The sequence below is a fragment of the Macaca thibetana genome, chromosome 11 (genome assembly GCF_024542745.1).
Source record: "Macaca thibetana thibetana isolate TM-01 chromosome 11, ASM2454274v1, whole genome shotgun sequence".
NCBI classification, from domain to species: domain Eukaryota; kingdom Metazoa; phylum Chordata; class Mammalia; order Primates; family Cercopithecidae; genus Macaca; species Macaca thibetana.
The window spans coordinates 74,537,062-74,559,491 of record NC_065588.1 but is presented as its reverse complement, the minus strand read 5'-3'; the positions used below and the strand labels follow the sequence as shown (position 1 = coordinate 74,559,491).

Genomic DNA, 22,430 nt, shown 5'->3' with positions numbered 1-22,430 from the left:
CTTTTTTAATGTTTATTTATTTTGAGATGGAGCCTTGCTCTGTTGCCCAGGTTAGAGTATGATCTCGCTCACTGCAACCTCCACCTCCAGCGTTCCATCAATTCTCATGCCCTCAGTCTCCGAGTAGCTGGAATTACAGGTGTCCACCACCATTCCCAGCTAATCTTTATTTTAGTAGAGATGGGGTTTTGCCTTGTTGGCCAGGCTGATCTCGAACTCCTGGTCTCAAATAATCTGCTTGCCTAGGCCTTCCAAAGGGCTAGGATTACAGGCGTGAGCTACAGCATCAGCCTTAAAATGTTATTTAACAAATTGTATTTCTCAATTACCACCATCCACAGATTTTCCTTACCTGTTATTTTAAGAAAATGTTATAATAGCATTTGCCTGAAATTCCTAATATAAGCTCTTTTTTGGACCATGAGCCTTCTTCAAATCATCAGGTAGTTTTAAAATTTTTCCTAAAAAATCATTTTTGTTGGAAGGATGCCAATACAAAAGTTCCCACATTTATACACTTTTAAGTGAGGAATTATTATGCATGTAATAAAAGGTGTGCTCTAGGGCAAAAGCACCTTAACTCTCATCTTTTTATAAGCATTTGGAAGAAGGGTAGTAAAGGGTCATTTTATTTTACTCCACATCATTTTGTATCATTTTTTTCTATTGTTGCCGATTTCGATGTATTATATTAACTTTTGTTCACCATCACCTGAAAAGCACAAAAGCAGTGAGAATGAGAAAAGTGCCTAGAAAACAAAATTTCTGATTTGAAATAAAAATAACAATAAAAATTAAGCAATATGTCAGAAAATAATGTTGCATGAGAAATAATTACAGGAAGCATTATCTTAAAAGAAAACAGTAAATCATGCAATGTGTGGTAACAGCTATGTGCCTTTGCAATATAAAATAACAAAGTGATGAGAAAAAATTAGTCACAAATGTGAAAACCAGATCTGTGTGACTGGATCCAGAGTTCACAAGCTTTGCCAGATGTTGGAATTACTGAGAAGATTAAAAAAAAAAAAAAAATTACTGATGACTGCTGCCAGTCCTTAAAGATCCTACTCTAGTTGGTCTTTAATATAGCATATAGCATGTGGCCTAGATATCTAGATTTTTTTTTTTTTTTTTTTTTTGAGACGGAGTCTCGCTCTGTCGCCCAGGCTGGAGTGCAGTGGCCGCATCTCAGCTCACTGCAAGCTCCACCTCCTGGGTTTACGCCATTCTCCTGCCTCAGCCTCCCGAGTAGCTGGGACTACAGGCGCCCGCCACCTCGCCCGGCTAGTTTTTTGTATTTTTTAGTAGAGACGGGGTTTCACTGGGTTAGCCAGGATGGTCTCGATCTCCTGACCTCATGATTCGCCCGTCTCGGCCTCCCAAAGTGCTGGGATTACAGGCTTGAGCCACCGCGGCCTGATATCTAGATATTTAAAAATCTTTCCGCTGATTCTATTGTGCAGTCAAGGTTGAGAATCACTGGACTAAGATAGCGGCATTAATGTCAGATGTCAATTAGTTTAATATTAATGCAGAAGAAGCTTGGGAATTCATCTAAAATCTTATATTTAAAATGAGGGAGGGGTCTCATTGTAAAAATATCTTAAGCCATACAGGGTCAGTACCTGTTACCCCATCAGCAATAGAGTAGTTTCTAAGATTCTGTAAGATAAAACTAGCCAACAGAATTTTCTTCAATGATAGAAATGTTCTAATCCGTGCTGTCCAATATAATAGCCACTTGCCACATGTGACTGACTATTGAGGATTTGAAATATGGCTAGTGCAACAGAGGCACTAAATTGCTAATAGTATTTATTTAATGAAAAATATTTTAAATTAAAAATATGATCAAATTTTATTAATTTATATTTAAATGTAAATAAACATCAGTGGCAAGTGGCTATCTTATTGGATGTTGCAGTCCCAAAATAAACTCAGAAGACATTAAGTTGGAGCATTACCTGATTCTACAGATTTTCAGTGTTGAAAAGTGGGTAGCCTATTTTAGATAAAAATTCCAGATACAACATGTATTTGCAAAATAAACATATGAATTTTTTTTTTTTTTTTTTTTTTTTTTTTTTTTTTTTTTTTTTTTTTTTTTTTTTTTGAGACGGAGTCTCGCTCTGTCGCCCAGACTGGAGTGCAGTGGCGCGATCTCGGCTCACTGCAAGCTCCGCCTCCCGGGTTCACGCCATTCTCCTGCCTCAGCCTCCCGAGTAGCTGGGACTACAGGCACCCACAACCGCGCCCGGCTAATTTTTTGTATTTTTAGTAGAGACGGGGTTTCACCGTGTTAGCCAGGATGGTCTCGATCTCCTGACCTTGTGATCCGCCCGCCTCGGCCTCCCAAAGTGCTGGGATTACAGGCGTGAGCCACCGCGCCCGGCCTAACGTATATGAATTTTTTAAACCTCCAAAGAATATATACTCATACTCTTTTATTTACAGAAAAGACTAAAGCTTTAATTACCCTTTGCAAGTCTTGGAGCACTGAAAAAATAGGTATATAAACACATTTTCAGAAAAAAAAAATGGTTGTAAATATGAGTTTATATTCGGTTTTTATTTTGATTTTAATTAAATCAACTTAATTTCTAAATATAAAAGTATGGCAGTAAGCTTCATGTCTAAAATAAATTCATATGAAGAGACAATATAGAGGTATAAATTAGGACTCTGTGCCAATAAAATAAGCACGTGTTTCTTTTTCTATCTTTATACTAATAAATTGGACTTGTGTACTTACATACTAGACAACAGGTTAAAAGTTTTTTTATGCATATTCTTATTTGATCTTCACAACCGTCTTTTGAGGTAGGTACTGTTACATACATTAAACACATGCAGAAACTAAAGCTCACAGCAGTTAATTTCTTCAAATTCACCTAGCTTATGAATGTTAACGCTGAATGCTGCATTCTATCTTTATTAGTAGTAATAACTGGCACACCTCCTTGCAACTATGTAGGAATAGTTAGTAGTGTTATTTTTATTGCTAGCCAACATTTCAATACCACAGCTAAGATAAATGCTCTATCAACAGAAAACAATTGGCCACTGTCTGAACAGGTGTTACTTATTTGTGTATTTGTGAATGTATATTTGCTTCATTAATACCACTCACATTTCTGTACCTCTAGCTCTCCAACAGTAGTTTGAACTAAGCCAAATTCTAAAAGCCACACTAACAAAGTATTTATTACTATTCAGAGATTAGAACAATTCGTTGCTTTTCATTGTCTCCTGTAGTTTTGGCAAGGTAGCATAAACAAAAATAGGAATGTGATTATTACGCATGCCTTTTGTTTAAGAGCTATTAAATATGTTAAGATAATTTAGCCAAAATGCACTTTAAAAAGAACATGCTGATTTGCACATTTCTTCACCAAATAACAATGGCATTTAAAATCTAAATTTATAGTAAAGAGGTATCACAGGATTTTCAAGCAACAAAGCCATTTCTAGCTGCTAAAGTGCAAGAATGAAGAGACAGAATAATAAAACCTTGGGGACATGTCTAAAAATGTGACACTATACATCAAACATCCATCTCGAAGTGTCTCCAGAAAAGCCTGATGTATACTTTAAACGCAGGATACTGCCACAGCAGGGCCTTTTTCAAAATGTATCACTTGATTTGTATATTTCACCTTAGACTCCACTAGAAAGATGTAGGACTAGCCAAATTATGGTCATCAGCCAGCGAGTTCTTTCAAGGTTATTTTCTGGATACTTTAGAGATAAGCATCTCCAAGGCCTCATCTCATAGACCAGAGTTGCTATTTTCTTTTTTTTTTGGGGGGTGGGGGGACGGAGTCTTGCTCTGTCGCCCGGGCTGGAGTGCAGTGGCCGGATCTCTCAGCTCACTGCAAGCTCCGCCTCCCGGGTTCACGCCATTCTCCTGCCTCAGCCTCCCGAGTGGCTGGGACTACAGGCGCCCGCCACCGCGTGCAGCTAGTTTTTTGTATTTTTTAGTAGAGACGGGGTTTCACCGTGTCAGCCAGGATGGTCTCGATCTCCTGACCTCGTGATCCGCCCGTCTCGGCCTCCCAAAGTGCTGGGATTACAGGCTTGAGCCACCGCGCCCGGCCACTATTTTCAATCAGTGTAATGAGACAACACATTTGAAAATTCATATTAGCTTATGCTTCAGTGTTTCCTTTATTTCTGCTTAACATAAATGGTTATATTACTAATCATATTTCAATCTTCAAAAAATTATGAAATGACATGAAATAAAATTCAACTTCAATAACTGAAAATAGTTATTAATTGAATTTCACCATATGCCAGCCACTTTGCTTAGCACTTTATGTAATGCAACCCTCTACACTTTATGAAGAAAAAATTGTTTTCCATAGTCTACCTATAAAGAAACTGAGGCTGAAAGTTAAATGACTTCCCAAGAGTAACATAGCCAGTAGGGAGAAGTGCCTGGTAGCAAAGTCCATGTTCTCAATTTTTCTCCTCTATGCTAAAGTGAGAAAATACCTGGATGTGGTTAAATATTTTCTAGTCTTTTCTTGTCTGAAAGTAGATTATCATGCCTTTCACAAAAAAAAGAGCTACTTTGAAGAAACCAAGGACGCTCGTCATATAATCTACTCTTCCAAAAATATTTGTGCTTTCTCAAACTATCCAAAAATTCAACAAGAAATTATCCTTCATTTTCATAACATGTTGAAGCCTTATTTTACCAAAGAAAAAATTGAAAATAATAAATTAATGAACTCATATGTTTATTATTTTTATTCCATACTATGTATTTACTCTTTTCTCACTGAGACCCCAAATTTAGTGAATGGAGGACTGCCACACGTTACAGACAACAGGACAGGTGGTAATTAAGTTTAAAAGAGAAAACAAGACCACATAAATACTAGAAGAGAATACAGGGTCATATCTTTGTAGTTTTGGAGGAGAGAAGGCCTTTCAAATTATGACCTCAAATCCAGAATTCATTAAAAGTTTTATAAATTCAACTTCATCGATAGATATAGACAAGACATAGATATGCACAACTTTTTGATGATTAAAACACTATAACCCAAAGCAAATTACGAAACTCTCAAATCATGTACATCACAGAGAGAATATATGGAAGCTCCTTAAAACTAAGTAGTAGAAAACCAGCACCCAACAGAAAAATGGACAAATATGAACCTGATGTTTACAGGTTAAAAGAAAAGAAAAAAAACAGATGTCCCTTAAATATATGAAAGCCTAGTCAATCTCAGAGTAAATCTGATTTTGGGATCAGAACAAAGGAATAACAAACCCAAAACTATACCAAGAGATAATTTTTAACCTATAATAGACATGACAAGAACCTAAAATGTACAACTCTATTGGCAGGTTTGTGAAAAAAGTAACTTCTCTAATATGTTGCTATCGGGTGTAAAATAGTGAGACCCTGTGGAGACAACTTGAGAACGACCATTAAAATAAAAATGCCTTCCTTCACTGTTGATTTATCAGCCTCTACTCCTAAGAAATGATTCTGCTAATTTCTATGCATGTATACAGCGTGATATATGTAAGTGGTAATTCATTACAATACTTTTTTATGATAGCAATAGACTTGAGAAAACAACAACAAACATCTAGCAGTAGGGGCATATTACATAATTGACTATCTTCCTATTGATAAATATTTTCTTTTCTGTGGTCACTTTTTTCTCCACATAATATGCCCCAGCCTTGTTCTAGAAGGCAAATGACATAAACTGGCCTGTGAACACATGGAATTCTGGGAGTAAGACCCAGAGAGAGTCACAAATGGTTGCCCGGAAACTGTCAGAACAGCACTCGCACAACCTCCCTGCTCTCAGGAGAACCTGGCACAGCACGATCACCAACTCAGAGGGAGGCAAGCAACCTTGAGTCAGTTCCCAGGCAGTAATGAGTGTTCGAGGGAGATATAACTCTAAGGAAAAGGATTGAGGTCATGAATGAGAAGAAACAGATGGAAGAATCATTTGAACCATATCCAGGTCTTTTGAAAATGATGAGACAGAAGAGAAAGAGACAATTGCTTCAGACAATTTTGCTGAGAAATTTGCCTCAGATAAATTTCTAAGATAAGAAAACCCCTAGGCAGGGAGCGGTGGGGGGGCGAGGGGGAGGGGGCAGGCAGAGAAAGAAAAGAAAAGGAAAGAAAAAAAAAGAAAAGAGCAAATACATTCTTCCTTCTTATCTTCGACTTGCCAGAGTAGCTTTACTAAGATGCTGCCCAATCATTTCTCTCCAGACACTTTTGCCAATTATCTTTTTTTTTTTTTTTTTTTGAGACGGAGTCTCGCTCTGTAGCCCAAGCTGGAGTGCAGTGGCCGGATCTCAGCTCACTGCAAGCTCCGCCTCCCGGGTTCACGCCATTCTCCGGCCTCAGCCTCCTGAGTAGCTGGGACTACAGGCGCCCGCCACCTCGCCCGGCTATTTTTTTGTGTTTCTTAGTAGAGACGGGGTTTCACCGTGTTAGCCAGGATGGTCTCGATCTCCTGACCTCGTGATCCGCCCATCTCGGCCTCCCAAAGTGCTGGGATTACAGGCTTGAGCCACCGCGCCCGGCCGTTGCCAATTATCTTAACACTATATAGGAACATTTCTGGACTTGATTCATTAATGATTAGAAAGCTCTTAACTAGATGACCACGCTACAGCCTCACCTGCCAGGCAGTGCAGCTGCAGATCTTGGCTGACCATCCTGTCAGGTGATAGAGAGACTAATACAAAATAAATGCTTTTATAAATTGCAAGTTAATCTTCTGCTGATTGATATTCCTGAGTAGAATTACTAACATAGATTTGGGGAAGAAAAAAAGAGGGAAAGACAAAGATAGGCATTCATTATATTTTTCTATGTGTCAGGCAAAATATCAGCATGTTACTTGTGCTTTCTGTTAATAGTCTCATAAATATTAAAAGTTAGGCATTATTATCCTCCATTTTGCAGGTGAGAAAATTGGGACTTAGAAAAGTTTTTAGACTTACCTATGATCACATAGAGGCAGAGATCAAATTTGAATGTGAAATAGTCTGATTCTGAAGTTCCTGTTCTTTCTAAACACATTCTATTGTCTGTATTTCAAATGTGAAAAACTTGGGTTTTACCCTATTTGCAACCTAACACGTTAGTCTGCCATGGATGCTGGCAGAACACATGAGACTCCTGGGTCAGGGACAAATGACAGTTTATTACTTAAAAATAGCAATAGCTAGGACATATCATTTTTCTTATATCAGTTCCTCAGATCCCAAATATCATAGGTGACATGAAAAGGGGCAGATGACACCTGCACATGCCATGGGCTCTGTTACAGGAGAACAACACTGAATTTAAGAAATCTAATTGTTTTATAATGTGCAATGGGCATAACTGCCTTTTGCCCTGGAGAAAAACACCTTTTTCCCTATAAGCAGTAAAAAAGACCATCTCTATCTTCCAAGACTGTTTGTTAGAAAAATATCCTTGCAAATATTATCTGGAACAAAGACTATCACTGTTTCTGTTCACAAGGTGCACAGAAGTAAAACAGACCTGTGGAGAATTGTCTCCTAATACTAATCCAATAATCGTATTATAGTATTGCTTAGCATAGACCTTATAACAATTTCTCATACTTTCTAAAGAATATCTGTGCTCTTCCTTTCCAAAATGGTGGTGGAGAAGCAAGCTTGCTTCACTCCCCAGAACAGAAAATCAAAAACAAATATCTATCACCAAGATTATTACCAGTAATATCCCACAACTCAAATGTAAGAATGAGTAAGTTCCTGGGGACGTAGAGAGGTGAATAAATTCAAAAATGTAGAAATCATACCCAGTGTCTTTACAGACCATAGAAAATAAAACTACTAATAATTAATAAGAGGAATCTTATAAACTAGAAAAACACATGGGAATTAAACAACATGCTCCTGAATAACCTATAGGTCAATGAAGAAATTAAGAATGAAATGTTAAAATATTGAAACAAATCAAAATCAAAACACAACATACTAAAATCTATAAGATAAAGTAAAATTGGCACTAAGAGTGAAGTCTACAGCAATAAATGCCTACGTTACAAAGTTGAAATATTTCAAATAAACAACCTAATGATGTAACTCGAGGAACCAGAAAAGCAAAAACAAACCAAAACCAAATTAGTACAAGGCAAGAAATAAAGATGACAGCAATAATAAATGAAATCGAGATCATAAAATACAGAAGAGAGGTGACACAACAAAAGCACTTTTGCATTTTTGTTTTTTTTTTTTTGGAGGGTAAAGATAAACAAAACTGAAACTTTTTGCCATATTAAAAACAAACAAACAAACAAACTCAGAAGACCCAAATAAAAGCACAAACAAAAAAGGAAACAACCACAGAAATACAAAGAATCATTAGATATTATTATGGACTTTATGACAAGACATTGTAATTGCTTTATTCTATGTCTTAGGATTTTAGAACATGTATAGTTTGAGCTCTCTATGTAACATTAACTACTTGTACATGGTGTATTTTCCCATTTTATGTGTTATGTTTATTTATGTATCTTTAAAGAGCATAGAATATTTTGAAACATAGAACACTATCAACAGTTTTTCATGATTTCTTCTACTACTTCAGAATAAGCAAGTTATCACATAGCTTGATAAATATTGTAATTTCAGCTGTTTTCTCATAAAATTTACATTTCTGTTAAATGGCTTCTATATCAATCTGGAGTTTCTCATTCTTGTGAGAATAAAGGAATCATTCTTTTCAGGTTCCTCCTCAAATCTTCTCTCCTGTAGCATTAACATGCCTCGTGCCTTGAATCTTCCCTTGTGTAAGTCAGTTTACCATGTAATTTGCTGTAAGCTTCAACATTTGTAATAAAAACTTCAGTCATAAACTCCCAATGAAAGTAGAGTGTGATCATGCTTCATCTCGGTTTGAGATATTGTACTTCTATTCATTTAGAAAATGTCCATTTACATTTTAAAGTCTTTTATTGTCAATTGTTGGTTCTGAACAATACCTAAATTGGACTGATGTTGGCGAAAAGTTGAAGTCTTAGCAACTGATTTATTGGATTCAGCGTAAGGACTCATCTCTGATATTTTTTTTCGTTTTGCCCAAATTCCTATCTAAGGGGTCTGGTGAGTCACAAATTCTCACAAACCATAAATTCTCATCAGAATGAGTTTTATTTAACCCTGTATATCATGACTTACTTTCCAATCTGACTCTGGCATAACAAAGAAAAAAATCAAAATATTTTACCACAAACACGTTTCCCTGCCATATCTTGAAATGGCCCTGCAAAGCTAAGCTTTGTGGGGGAAAATCTGCGTCTGTAAAGAATCTCCATTGACATAGCTAGATCTTTTCCTTCCAGGCCCTCCCAATCCTGAAGAGATTAAGATATTAAGTCTAGTACCTTTTAAAGATCTAAATAGGAGGCCAGGCGTGGTGGCTCATGCCTGTAATCCTAGCACTTTGGGAGCCTGAGGTGAGTGGGGCTTATAAGGTCAGAAGTTTGAGACCAGCCTGGCCAACATGGTGAAACCCTGTCTCTACTGAAAATAGAAAAATTAGCTGGGTTTAGTGATGCACTCCTGTAATCCCAGCTACTCAGGAGGCTGAGGCAGGAGAATTGTTGACAGAGCAAGACTCTGTCTCCAAACAAACAAACAAATATCTAAATAGGAAATATTTGTCATCTACTGTCTCTAAGGGCAGCCACTATAAGACTTCAAAAGGACCCTGGTCTCTCGGTCTCCACAATCTTTTATCCTAACTTGAATATTTCCTTGAGATAGAGTCTCATTCTGTCACCCAGGCTGGAGTGCAGTGCCATGATCTTGGCTTACTACAGCCTCCACTTCCCTAGTTCAGGCAATTCTCATCTCACTCTATCACCTAGGCTGGAGTGCAGTGTCACGATCTTGGCTCACTACAACCTCCACATCCCGAGTTCAAGCAATTCTCCTGTCTTAGTCTCCCAAGTAGCTGGGACTACAGGTGCACACCACCATGCTGGGCTAATTTTTGTATTTTTAGTAGAGATGAGGTTTCACCATGTTGGTCAGGCTGGTCTCAAACTCCTGACCTGAGGTGACCTGCCTCTTCGGCCTCCCAAAGTGCTGGGATTATAGGCATGAGCCATCGTGCCCGACCTGAACATTTCCTTTCTATCGATCCCAGGTCTTCAGACAAACCCAACCAATTGTCAACCAGAAAATGCTTAAGTTTACCTACAGCCTGGAAGCCCCTGCTGTGCGTTGCCCCACCTTTCTGAACCAAACCAATGTATTTCTTAAATGTATTTGATTGATGTCTCATGCCTCCTTAAAATATATAAAACCAACCTGTACCCCAACCACCTTGGGCACAAGATCTCAGAACCTCCTGAGGGCTTTGTCATGGGCCATGGTCACTCATATTTGGCTCAAAATAAATCTCTAAAAATATTTTAGAGTTTGACTCTTTTTGTCAACAAGCACAAAAGACATTGAAGGTATTTTGACATCTTCATATGAAAATATAGTGCATTTTAAAATTCGCATCCCTTATCAAGAATTTTGTTAGTATGCCTATAAAGTCTCCATAGGTAGAAACAATATTGAATAGGGTAGACCTCTCTAGTTCATGACTAAACACTTTCTTTCTTACTAGCAATGGTTATAATTATTTTTAATCATTTATAAACTTATCTTAATTTTGCTGATATTCAAAGCTTAAACTTGAGGTTTTTATGGTAAATCATCTTAAATGTCTTGCTATGCTTCAGATGTACTGTTTTCCCTATTTCCATTTGTTACAGTATCAGAAATGTAAAAATGCAGTTACTTATAGAGTTGGCATTGAAACCTAGAATTAATCCAATCATATTGGCATTAGTCTAGGCAACTGTCAATCAAAAAGATGGGGAAAATGAGTGGCAGTCACATATTCTGGATATTGTACAGACAGACCTGAGTCAATTATTTGAAAATTTGTTATAGTTATATTAAAAATAACCAAATAAATTTGCAAAGAATCACTTAAGTTTTGCATAAAGAGGCAAATTTTTTTTATGTATGGTTTTAGTTATATATCCATAATATTACATTTTATTTTCTGTGATTATTTAAAATAGTCTTACAAGTGTTAAGGCTATAATTTCCAAATATGTAAAGTTTCAGGATACCATATTTTAGCCACAGATATCTGATTGACTAAATTATTTTGTACTACATAATTTGAGTCTCAGTATATTAAGACTGTGTAAGTAATGATTTTATTAGACGGACGTTAGTAGAACTCGGACTCTAGGAGACACAGGCTTTAACTAAACATGAAATCAATATGAATACCTTGGCTCAAATGACTAATCGATCAATCAGGACAAAAAGCAGTCAAATTAATTTTGTTTGAACTTACTAGAATATTTTTATTAAAAAAATTATTTAGTCTAATTGACCATTTGATGCGAAAGAGTATTTTGTGAATAAAATTGTTTTTGAAAATTTGTTTTACAGGTAGATAAAATGAAATTTAATCACTCAATAGATCTAATAAATATTTGTTCATTTATTTAATCTAATAACAAATATTTGTGATGTTTCAAAGAATTTCTATCTCCAATTGTTATAGAGTAAGTTAAAGGACATGTATATTAATGTGCAAAATATAACAACACTTACAGGATGATGCAGGATGTGATCTATTATTTCAAATTATGTCTACTCACAAATAAATTACAATTTGATTAGAAGGACTCTTGAGAGCCTGGATTTTGGACTGATTATTATTATTATTATTGAGACGGAGTTTTGCTCTTGTTGCCCAGGCTGGAGTACAATGGTGCGATCTTGACTCACCACAACCTCTGCTTCCCAGGTTCAAGCGGTTTGCCTGCCTCAGCCTTCCCGAGTAGCTGGGATCATAGGCATGCGCCACCATGCCCAGCTAATTTTGTGTTTTTAGTAGAGACAGGGTTTTCTCCATGTTGGTCAGGCTGGTCCCCAGCTCCCAGCCTCAGGTGATCCGCCCGCCTCAGCCTCCCAAAATGCTGGGATTACAGGCATGAACCACCACGCTGACTGATTATTTTAACAGTCTTGCGATATACTATCAAGTTGTTACAATGCTTTATGGAACTTGAACTGTAAGAACTGAACTAAATTCATCCTGAGCCAGGCAATGTTATTAAATCATGTAAGACCTTGCCAGCGCACTGCCTACAATGTCAGGATCAGACAGGATGTTGTAGAGAAGATTAATTTAAACTAAATACAAAAAATGTGTAGATGAAAAATAATTATTACAGAGAGATTTCAATAAAATTTTATGGTAGAGCTTAATTAGATGATAAAAATATGGTGACTGAAGTGCTTTGTGCATGAGAAGAGATGAGTAGAATCACAACTTGAACTCTTCAATGGTTTAGGGAAAAGATTTCCCCAGGACCAGAAACCTCATAGCAAATGGGTGAAGATAGAGGCCCAAGACCAACTTCCTTCTTTGATTTTATGCTGCACTTACAAAATTTCAAAAATTTCAGATTGTCTATACATCTGCACAGATAGAAATACTCAGGGACTAAAAGATTTTAAAAACGAGTAGTCAGAAATGACTAAAAAACAACTCCAACGCTTATACATACCATAGTGTATGCAAGAGCTAGAGAGTTGGCTCTTCTCGCCCTTCTGATTTTAGAAAATGTATAACTTAATTATCCAGCAGCATTGTTGGTTGCTCTCCAGATAATTTTTAAGAATGAAAATACTGAGATGCCAATATTTCATATGTGTAGAAAACTGTTAGTTGTTTCCCAACATTTTTCTGTCTTCCATAATAGAATGATTGTATCTGAACATATGACTGCCCAGCTAGAGGCAATATTTCCCAACCCTCCTTGCACCTGGGCATGCTAATATGACTAAATTCAGAACAATGGAATGTTGAGTTTAATGGTAACTTACTCCTCACTTACTTAAGATGAAATCGATGCCATCCATTTGGTGTCTTCTTCTTTCGTGGGTGAACACACACGCACACGACCTTTCAAGGGTGGAGAATTGTGGAGGGAGGACTGGGTCTTCACACCTTCTACAGCAGGTCTACTTCACCAGCTCTTGACTGGCTGGACTATCAAATGAAAAAAAAAAAAATCCAGTTTTATAATACTAAGTTGTAAAAGCAACTTAGCCTTTATTCTAAGGAATACAACCATCCTCATCCTGTATAAGTCTGTGAAATTCTTAATGGAAAGAACCATGATTTATTTACCTGGTCCGGGGCCTGGCTCAGAGTAGCTTTCAAAAACTACACATTTGTATTGAATAGGTGAGAGCCTTCTGAAAGGTTACTCCGTTGTTTTTCGTTTCTGTTTTCTCAGTCTACCTCAGTATCACATCAAGAAAAAAAAGGACTTAACATACAATTTGAGGGTAGTAATCATTTTGCTGCTTTCCAGGCTAAATGCCAATTATTTTAACCTTTTCTTGTAAGACTTACTTTTCAGCCCTTTAGTCATTATGTCACTGTCACTTCCTCTGGATGCTGCCTAATTTCTCAGCATTTCTTTAAAATGGAATGATCAAATATGCACATATACTGTATAAGAGTTGTTTAAGTAATGCAAATTAGGATGGAAGAATTATGTTCCAACCCCTACATGTAATACTAAGGCATATTTAACTTAATAGCCTGGTTAATATGGTTAGCTGTTAACTCCAGAACCACAGTAATAATCACATTTACCTAATGATTTACAAAAATGTTCTACTCTAGTTATTTCTTTGCTACTGTATAGCTGTTAACTCCAGAACCACAGTAAAAATCACATTTACCTAATGATTTACAAAAATGTTCTACTCTAGTTATTTCTTTGCTACTGTAAATTACCAACTTTATTATTAAGACTTATTTGTTGATATTTCTACTCCTTTTGAATCCATTATGTTTTTATGGGACTGTATCATTTTTGTTTACAAATAAAATTATCAAATTTTGATTCATTTAATTAGGTAATCAATAAAAATATCAAATAAAATAGAAATGAGTTCTGCAAACTATCACCTGAATTGCCACTCAGGTTGGTCTAGAATCACTGATAATGACTGATACCTGATCTTGCTGAGTATCATGTAAATCACTTTAGGGATCAAATGTAACTTCATATAGTAAAACTTTATCAAATTGGGCTTTTTTCACCCAATAAAATGTCTAGGAAGGGAATAAGGAAATAAATCAAGATTGCAGTATCCCCTTCACAAAGCCAGACTCCTGTTTTTGTTTTCCTCTGTCATCTTTAGCATGGGTCTATCATCCTAATGGTTTTTAGATAGCTGCCATGAACACAGAAAAGGGTAAAAGGGACATATCAGTATGACTACCATTTTTTTTTGTTGGGGGGGAAGGAGTCTCGCTCTGTCGCCCAGGCTGGAGTTGAGTGGCGCGATCTCGGCTCACTGCAAGCTCCGCCTCTCGGGTTTACGCCATTCTCCTGCCTCAGCCTTCCAAGTAGCTGGGACTACAGGCGCCCGCCACCACGCCCGGCTAATTTTTTGTATTTTTTTAGTAGAGACGGGGTTTCACCCTGTTAGCCAGGATGGTCTTGATCTCCTGACCTCATGATCCGCCCGTCTCGGCCTCCCAAAGTGCTGGGATTACAGGCTTGAACCACTGCACCTGGCCATGACTACCATTTTTCATCAGGATAATGGAGATTTTTCCCATAAGCCCCCCATCACCAGTAGATGTCTGCTACCCATGTTACATGGCTACTCATCACTAAAAAGGAGTCCCAGAAGGCAAATACTTGAACTGGGCACAGGGCCACCTAGAACAAATTCGGAATATGTTAGTAAAAAAGAGGGAGACGTTAACTGTGAGTGGACAAGTTTACCATATCTGCTATGTCTTATGCTGGCAGAATCCAGATTATAATTCCTACATTATAGACAAGTATTTGCTAATGGGTAGAAAAAAATGAAATCGATAATTATCTCTTCTCATTATTTGGCATATGTTTTCACTAAACACACTATAACAGTGTTCTAGATTGTAGTGTGATAAATGTTTGCTGATATATTTAATATTTACATAGAGCGATAAACTCTGAAATTCCTGGTTTTATTCTTTACGAAAAAAGACAGTATTTTCCTTTAATCAGCCCTCTGGGGATACGAGGAGCTTGATGCCAAGAGACATTGAGAAACACAAATGTTTTTAAACTGTCAAGGCCTCCACTCCAAAAAAATATTTTTTTCAAGGTTCCCATCCCTCTCTCCTCAGTGAGAAATTGTTGAGGAGAGGATGGATGTAGATTTGTTGAGTTTTCAATCAGTTGTGTCTATTTAGATAGGCTAGAAATGCCGATTTTGATGCCGAGCACTTTCAGTATGAGACTATTAGAGATTATCTATATATGAATGAGAGAGAGAGAAAGGGAGGGAAAGAAAGGGAGGGAGAGAAAGGGAGGGAGAGAAAGGGAGGGAGAGAAAGGGAGGGAGAGAAAGGGAGGGAGGAAAGGGAGGGACAGAGAGAGAACGAATAGATAGGTACCACACAGGAATTCTTGAAGAGAGAACAATACAATTTGATGGTGAATATTTTCTATCTTTTGGTGTGGCTATTCAAACTGTTCTGTAATCTAGTGGTTTAAGAGGCAATTTCAATATCTCCTGCACAGTTTTGATTCAGGAGTCCTTTGACAATTTAATAACACGTAAGAAGTGTAAGAACATTCTGGCCGTGTGGCAGGTATAGTGGGAAAAAGTCCTTGCTTTGAGATTAGACATGCCTGGGATTGAATTCTGTATTTCCTATTATTAGATGACACTCACTAAGTCATTAAATCACTCAGTCCCTGCTTCCTTTTCTGGGAATTGGAGTTTTGATATTCTTTTACAGGTTAGGAATTACAATGGTCCTTCTCCATTATTTTCAAACCTCACACTCTATCACAATGATTTATCGGAACTAGGATTTAACAGCAATTATTTCCAACTTTAGCAAAACTTTACCGCAAAGAATTTAGTAAAAGACATCCTTGACATGATTTACACCCCAGAAAATTGACAATCTTTAGGAATGGTACATAAAAGCTATTATTTTCCATGGTGCTCATCCCTAGAATTATAGATCTGTAGGTACATAGTGGCTTTTGTCATTTTTGAAAGTGTATTGAATGTTTTGCTAAATTTGGTGTACTAAATGTTGAAATGCTGACAGTTAAAAAGATACAAATTGTAATTTCACCTACTCATTGTACTTTCATTGTAAACTCTTTGCCTCACTGATTTGTTTCTGTCTTCTATTTTGCCCCTTTATTTACCATGTACTTTCAGCTCTTAACTGCCTCTGGTTTTATGATATAAGCTTGTACACTACAGTATTTGCAAAGCTTAATGATTAAGTTATTTCAAAATTCTGCAAAGTTTCTATTATAAGGATGGCATCCTTTATTCACATTATCTGGTGGATAATTTTTAAGGTTTTCAGTTCATATTTCACCACAAAAACATTGATGTCATTGTTAAAAATACAACTGCCCAATAGTGTTCCTCGGTTTGTATGGATCATAGTTTTGCACTCAGTTATTTAATATACACCTGTACTGAAACCCTAGGATGTACTTGATATACCTATTTCTTTCATTTTTTATTAATATATATTGATGTATGTGTTTTGGGGTGCATGTGGTAACTTGATACATTCAAATATGTGCAAAGATCAAATAAGAGTGATTGGGATATTCATCACCTTAAATATTTATCTTTTCTTTATGCTAGGAGCATTCAAATTGTTCTCTCCTATTTTTTAAGTGTAGAATAGATATTAACTAGAGTCACCCTACTCATCTCTCAAATACTAGGTCTTGTTTTTTTCCATAACCTCGTTAATTGACCTTTATTTATACCCTCACTTACCCTTCCTGTTCTCTGGTAACCAAAATCCACTATCTTCATGAGATCCACTCTTTTAGCCAACATATTAAATGAGAACATGCTGTGTTTGGCTATGATCATTTAGCATAAATAACCTCTAGTTCCATCCATGTTGCTGAAAATGACAGAATTTTATTCTTTTTTAGTGGCTGAGTAATATTCTATTCTCATTCTCTGTGTGTATATGTCTGTCTCTCTCTCTCACTCTGTGTGTGTGTGTGTGTGTTTTGTGTATCACATTTGCTTTGTCCATTTATCCACTGGTGAGCATCTAGGTTGATTCCCTAGCGTGGCTATTGTGAATAGGGCTGTCATAAACATAGGAATTCAGATATTTCTTTGATGTATTGATTTCCCTTCTTTTGGTCGCATACTTGTAGTGGAATTGCTGGATCATGTGGCAGTCCTATTTTTAGTTTTGTAAGGAAATTCCTTACTGTTTTTCATGGTGGCTGTACTTACTTACATTCCCACTAACAACGTAATGAGGGTTCTCCTTTCTCAACAACCTTGCCAGCATCTGCTATTCCCTTTTTGATAAAAGCTGTTCTAACTGGAGTGAGCTATCTCACATTGTGATTTTAATTTGTATTTCTCTGATAATTAGTAATGTCGAGCATCTTATTATATATCTATTAGCCATTTGTATGTCTTTTTTAAATGTCTTTTTAAATCTTTTGCTCATTTAAAAATCAGATTGTTTCTTGGCTATTTAGTTGTTTGTGTTCTTATACATTCTCATAAATTTCTTGCCAGATGGATATATATACAAACTTTTTTTTTCTCCCATTCTGTGGGTTGTCTCTTCATTCTGTTAATTGTTTCCTTTTCCATGCAGAGGGTTTTTCACTTGATTCAATTCCATTTTGTTTTTTATTGTTGCATTTGTTGCCTATGCTTTTAAGGTCTTACACAAAAAACATCTTTGCCCAGACCTATGTCTTGGAACATTTCCCCAAAGTTTTCTTCAAGTAGTTATATAGGTTCAGGTGTCAAATTTAAGCCTCTAATCAATTTTGAGTTTTGCATTTGATGAGAGATAAGTGTCTATTTTCATTTGTTCTGCAGATGATTAGACAGGTTTCTCAGCATCATTTATTGAAGAGACTTTCTCCATTGTTTGTCTTTGGTGCCTTTGTAAAAAAAAAAAATGAATTGGCTGTAAATGTGTGGATTTATATTTGGGTTCTCTATTTTGTTCCATCGATCTGTGTTGTCTGTTTTAATGCCAATACCATGCTGATTTAGTTACTATAGCTTTGTAAAGTGCTTTGAAGTCAGGTAATGTGGTACTTTGTTCTTTTTTCTCAGGGTTGCTTTGACTGTTTGGGATCTTTTGTGGTTCCTATAAATTTTTTTAAAGATTTCTATTTCTGTAAAGAATGTCATTGGTAGGCCGGGCGCGGTGGCTCAAGCCTGTAATCCCAGCACTTTGGGAGGCCGAGGCGGGCGGATCACAAGGTCAGGAGATCGAGACCACAGTGAAACCCCGTCTCTACTAAAAATACAAAAAAAAAAAAAAAATTAGCCGGGCGCGGTGGCGAGCGCCTGTAGTCCCAGCTACTCAGGAGGCTGAGGCAGGAGAATGGCGGGAACCCGGGAGGCAGAGCTTGCAGTGAGCCGAGACTGCACCACTGCACTCCAGCCTGGGCAACAGCGTGAGACTCCGTCTCAAAAAAAAAAAAAAAAAAAAAAAGAATGTCATTGGTATTTTGACAGGAATTGCATTGCATCTGTAACTTGCTTTGGATGGTACTGTAATTTTAACAATATTAATTATTCCAATCCATGAGCATGGAATACTTTCCATTTTCCTGTGTTCTCTTCAGTTTTTTTCATTATCTTTTATAGTTTTTCTTGTATAGATCTTTTACATCTTTGGTCAAACTGATTTTTTTTTTGAGGTGGAGTCTCGCTCTGTAGCCCAGGCTGGAGTGCAGTGGCACGATCTCAGCTCACTGCAAGCTCTGCCTCCCGGGTTCACACCATTCTCCTGTCTCAGCCTCAGAGTAGCTGGGACTACAGGCACCTGCCGCCATGCCAGGCTAATTTTTTTGGTATTTTTAGTAGAGACAGGGTTTCACCATGTTAGCCAGAATGGTCTCAATCTCTTGACCTCATGATCCGCCCGCCTCAGCCTCCCAAAGTGCTGGGATTACAGATGTGAGCCACCACGTCCGGCCTGGTCAAACTGATTTTAAGTATTTTATACTCCTTTTAGCTACTGTAAATGAGATTGCTTTCTTGATTTCTTTTCCAGATTATAAATCTTAAAAAAATGTAAAAATGCTACTAATTTTTATATATTAATTCTGTATCCTGCAGTTTTACTGAATTTGTTCATCAGTTTTACCGGTTTTTGATGGAGTATTTACATTTTTTAAAATATAGTATCATTTCATCTGCATACAAGCCTAATTTGACTTCTTCCTTTCTAATTTGTATACCTTTTCTTTCTCTTGCCTAATTGCTCTAGCCAGGACTTTCAGTATTACATCGAATAAAAGTGATGAAAATGGCACCCTTGTTTTACAGGAAAGGTGTTCAATTTTACTCACTCAGTAGGATGTTTACTGTTTCTTTTATACCAGATTCTTCAAGGTTTTTATCATAAAGAGTTGTTTAATTTTATCAGATGCCTTTTCCACATCTATTGAAATGATGCTTATTTCTTTGTTCTGTTAATGTGATGTATCATATTCAATGAGTTGCACGTTTCCAACCATCCTTGCCTCCCTGAGATCAATTTCATTTGATTATGGTGAATTGTCTTTTTAGTGTATTGAATTCACTTTGCTAGTATTTTTGTTGAGGATTTTTGCATCTATGTTCATTGGTAACGTTGGCCTTTAGTTTTCATTTATTGTTGTGTCCTTGTCTGGTTTTGATATCAGGGTGATGTTGGCCTCATAGAGTAAGTTTGAAAGTATTGCCTCCTCTTCAATTTTTGTGAAGAGTTTGATTAATATTGGTATTAGTTCTTCAAATGTTTGATAGAATTCAACAGCAAAGCTATCAGGTCCTGGGCTCATCTTTGATGGGAGACTTTTTATTTTTATTTATTTATTTTTTTTATTATTTTTTTTAATTTATTATTATTATACTTTAAGTTGTAGGGTACATGTGCAAAACGTGCAGGTTTGTTACATATGTATACTTGTGCCATGTTGGTGTGCTGCACCCATCAACTCGTCATTTACATCAGGTATAACTCCCAATGCAATCCCTCCCCCTCCCCCCTCCCCATGATAGGCCCCTGTGTGTGATGTTCCCCTTCCTGAGTCCAAGTGATCTCATTGTTCAGTTCCCACCTATGAGTGAGAACATGCGGTGTTTGGTTTTCTGTTCTTGTGATAGTTGCTAAGAATGATGGTTTCCAGCTGCATCCATGTCCCTACAAAGGACGCAAACTCATCCTTTTTTGATGGCTGCATAGTATTCCATGGTGTATATGTGCCACATTTTCTTAATCCAATCTGTCACTGATGGACATTTGGGTTGATTCCAAGTCTTTGCTATTGTGAATAGTGCTGCAATAAACATACGTGTGCATGTGTCTTTATAGCAGCATAATTTATAATCCTTTGGGTATATACCCAGTAATGGGATGGCTGGGTCATATGGTACATCTAGTTCTAGATCCTTGAGGAATCGCCATACTGTTTTCCATAATGGTTGAACTAGTTTACAATCCTACCAACAGTGTAAAAGTGTTCCTATTTCTCCACATCCTCTCCAGCACCTGTTGTTTCCTGACTTTTTAATGATCGCCATTCTAACTGGTGTGAGATGGTATCTCATTGTGGTTTTGATTTGCATTTCTCTGATGGCCAGTGATGATGAGCATTTTTTCATGTGTCTGTTGGCTGTATGAATGTCTTCTTTTGAGAAATGTCTGTTCATATCCTTTGCCCACTTTTTGATGGGGTTGTTTTTTTCTTGTAAATTTCTTTGAGTTCTTTGTAGGTTCTGGATATTAGCCCTTTGTCAGATGAGTAGATTGCAAAAATTTTCTCCCATTCTGTAGGTTGCCTGTTCACTCTGATGGTAGTTTCTTTTGCTGTGCAGAAGCTCTTTAATTTAATGAGATCCCATTTGTCAATTTTGGCTTTTGCTGCTGTTGCTTTTGGTGTTTTAGACATGAAGTCTTTGCCCATGCCTATGTCCTGAATGGTACTACCTAGGTTTTCCTCTAGGATTTTTATGGTATTAGGTCTAACATTTAAGTCTCTAATCCATCTTGAATTAATTTTCGTATAAGGAGTAAGGAAAGGATCCAGTTTCAGCTTTCTACTTATGGCTAGCCAATTTTCCCAGCACCATTTATTAAATAGGGAATCCTTTCCCCATGTCTTGTTTCTCTCAGGTTTTCAAAGATCAGATGGCTGTAGATGTGTGGTGGTATTTCTGAGGACTCTGTTCTGTTCCATTGGTCTATATCTCTGTTTTGGTACCAGTACCATGCTGTTTTGGTTACTGTAGCCTTGTAGTATAGTTTGAAGTCAGGTAGCGTGATGCCTCCAGCTTTGTTCTTTTGACTTAGGATTGTCTTGGAGATGCGGGCTCTTTTTTGGTTCCATATGAACTTTAAAGCAGTTTTTTCCAATTCTGTGAAGAAACTCATTGGTAGCTTGATGGGGATGGCATTGAATCTATAAATTACCTTGGGCAGTATGGCCATTTTCACGATATTGATTCTTCCTATCCATGAGCATGGTATGTTCTTCCATTTGTTTGTGTCCTCTTTGATTTCACTGAGCAGTGGTTTGTAGTTCTCCTTGAAGAGGTCCTTTACATCCCTTGTAAGTTGGATTCCTAGGTATTTTATTCTCTTTGAAGCAATTGTGAATGGAAGTTCATTCCTGATTTGGCTGTTTGTCTGTTACTGGTGTATAAGAATGCTTGTGATTTTTGCACATTAATGTTGTATCCTGAGACTTTGCTGAAGTTGGTTATCAGCTTAAGGAGATTTTGGGCTGAGACAATGGGGTTTTCTAAATATACAATCATGTCATCTGCAAACAGGGACAGTTTGACTTCTTCTTTTCCTAACTGAATACCCTTGATTTCTTTCTCTTGCCTAATGATAGAATTCAACAGCAAAGCTATCAGGTCCTGGGCTCATCTTTGATGGGAGACTTTTTATTAAGGCTTAAATGTCATTACTAATTATTGGTTTGTTGAGGTTTTCTATTTCTGCATGATTCAATCTTGATAGGCTGTATGTGTCCAGGAATTAATCCATTTCTTCTAGTTTTTCCAATGTGCTGATATATCATTGTTCATAATAGTCTGTAATAATTTATGTCTTTTTGTCTGATTTTGAGTCTTCTTTTTGTTAGTCTAAGTAAAGGTTTGTCAATTTTATCTTTACCAAAAAAAAAACCAACTTTTTGTCATGTTGATCTTCTGTATTTTTTGTAGTCTCAATTTTATTTTTGCTTAACTCTTTATTATTTCTTGATTTCTACTAATTTTAAACAGTTTTTTGTTTTTGTAGTTTCTTGAGG

General features: G+C 36.8%; 1 long non-coding RNA gene across 2 annotated transcripts in view; it reads right to left on the bottom strand.

Annotated features, from left to right (window-relative positions):
- Positions 1-495: 495 nt before the first annotated feature.
- The window catches only part of LOC126931271 (uncharacterized), a 52,556-nt gene continuing 30,621 nt past the window's right edge, over positions 496-22,430 (bottom strand). The window contains exons 4-5 of one of the 2 annotated variants that reach the window (XR_007717815.1): positions 12,960-13,114; positions 496-712 (exon numbers count right to left, since the gene is read on the bottom strand). This is a non-coding gene — a long non-coding RNA (uncharacterized LOC126931271). Of the gene's footprint in view, positions 713-10,628; positions 10,853-12,959; positions 13,115-22,430 lie in introns of those variants that run through there. The other variant, XR_007717814.1, reaches the window with a different exon arrangement.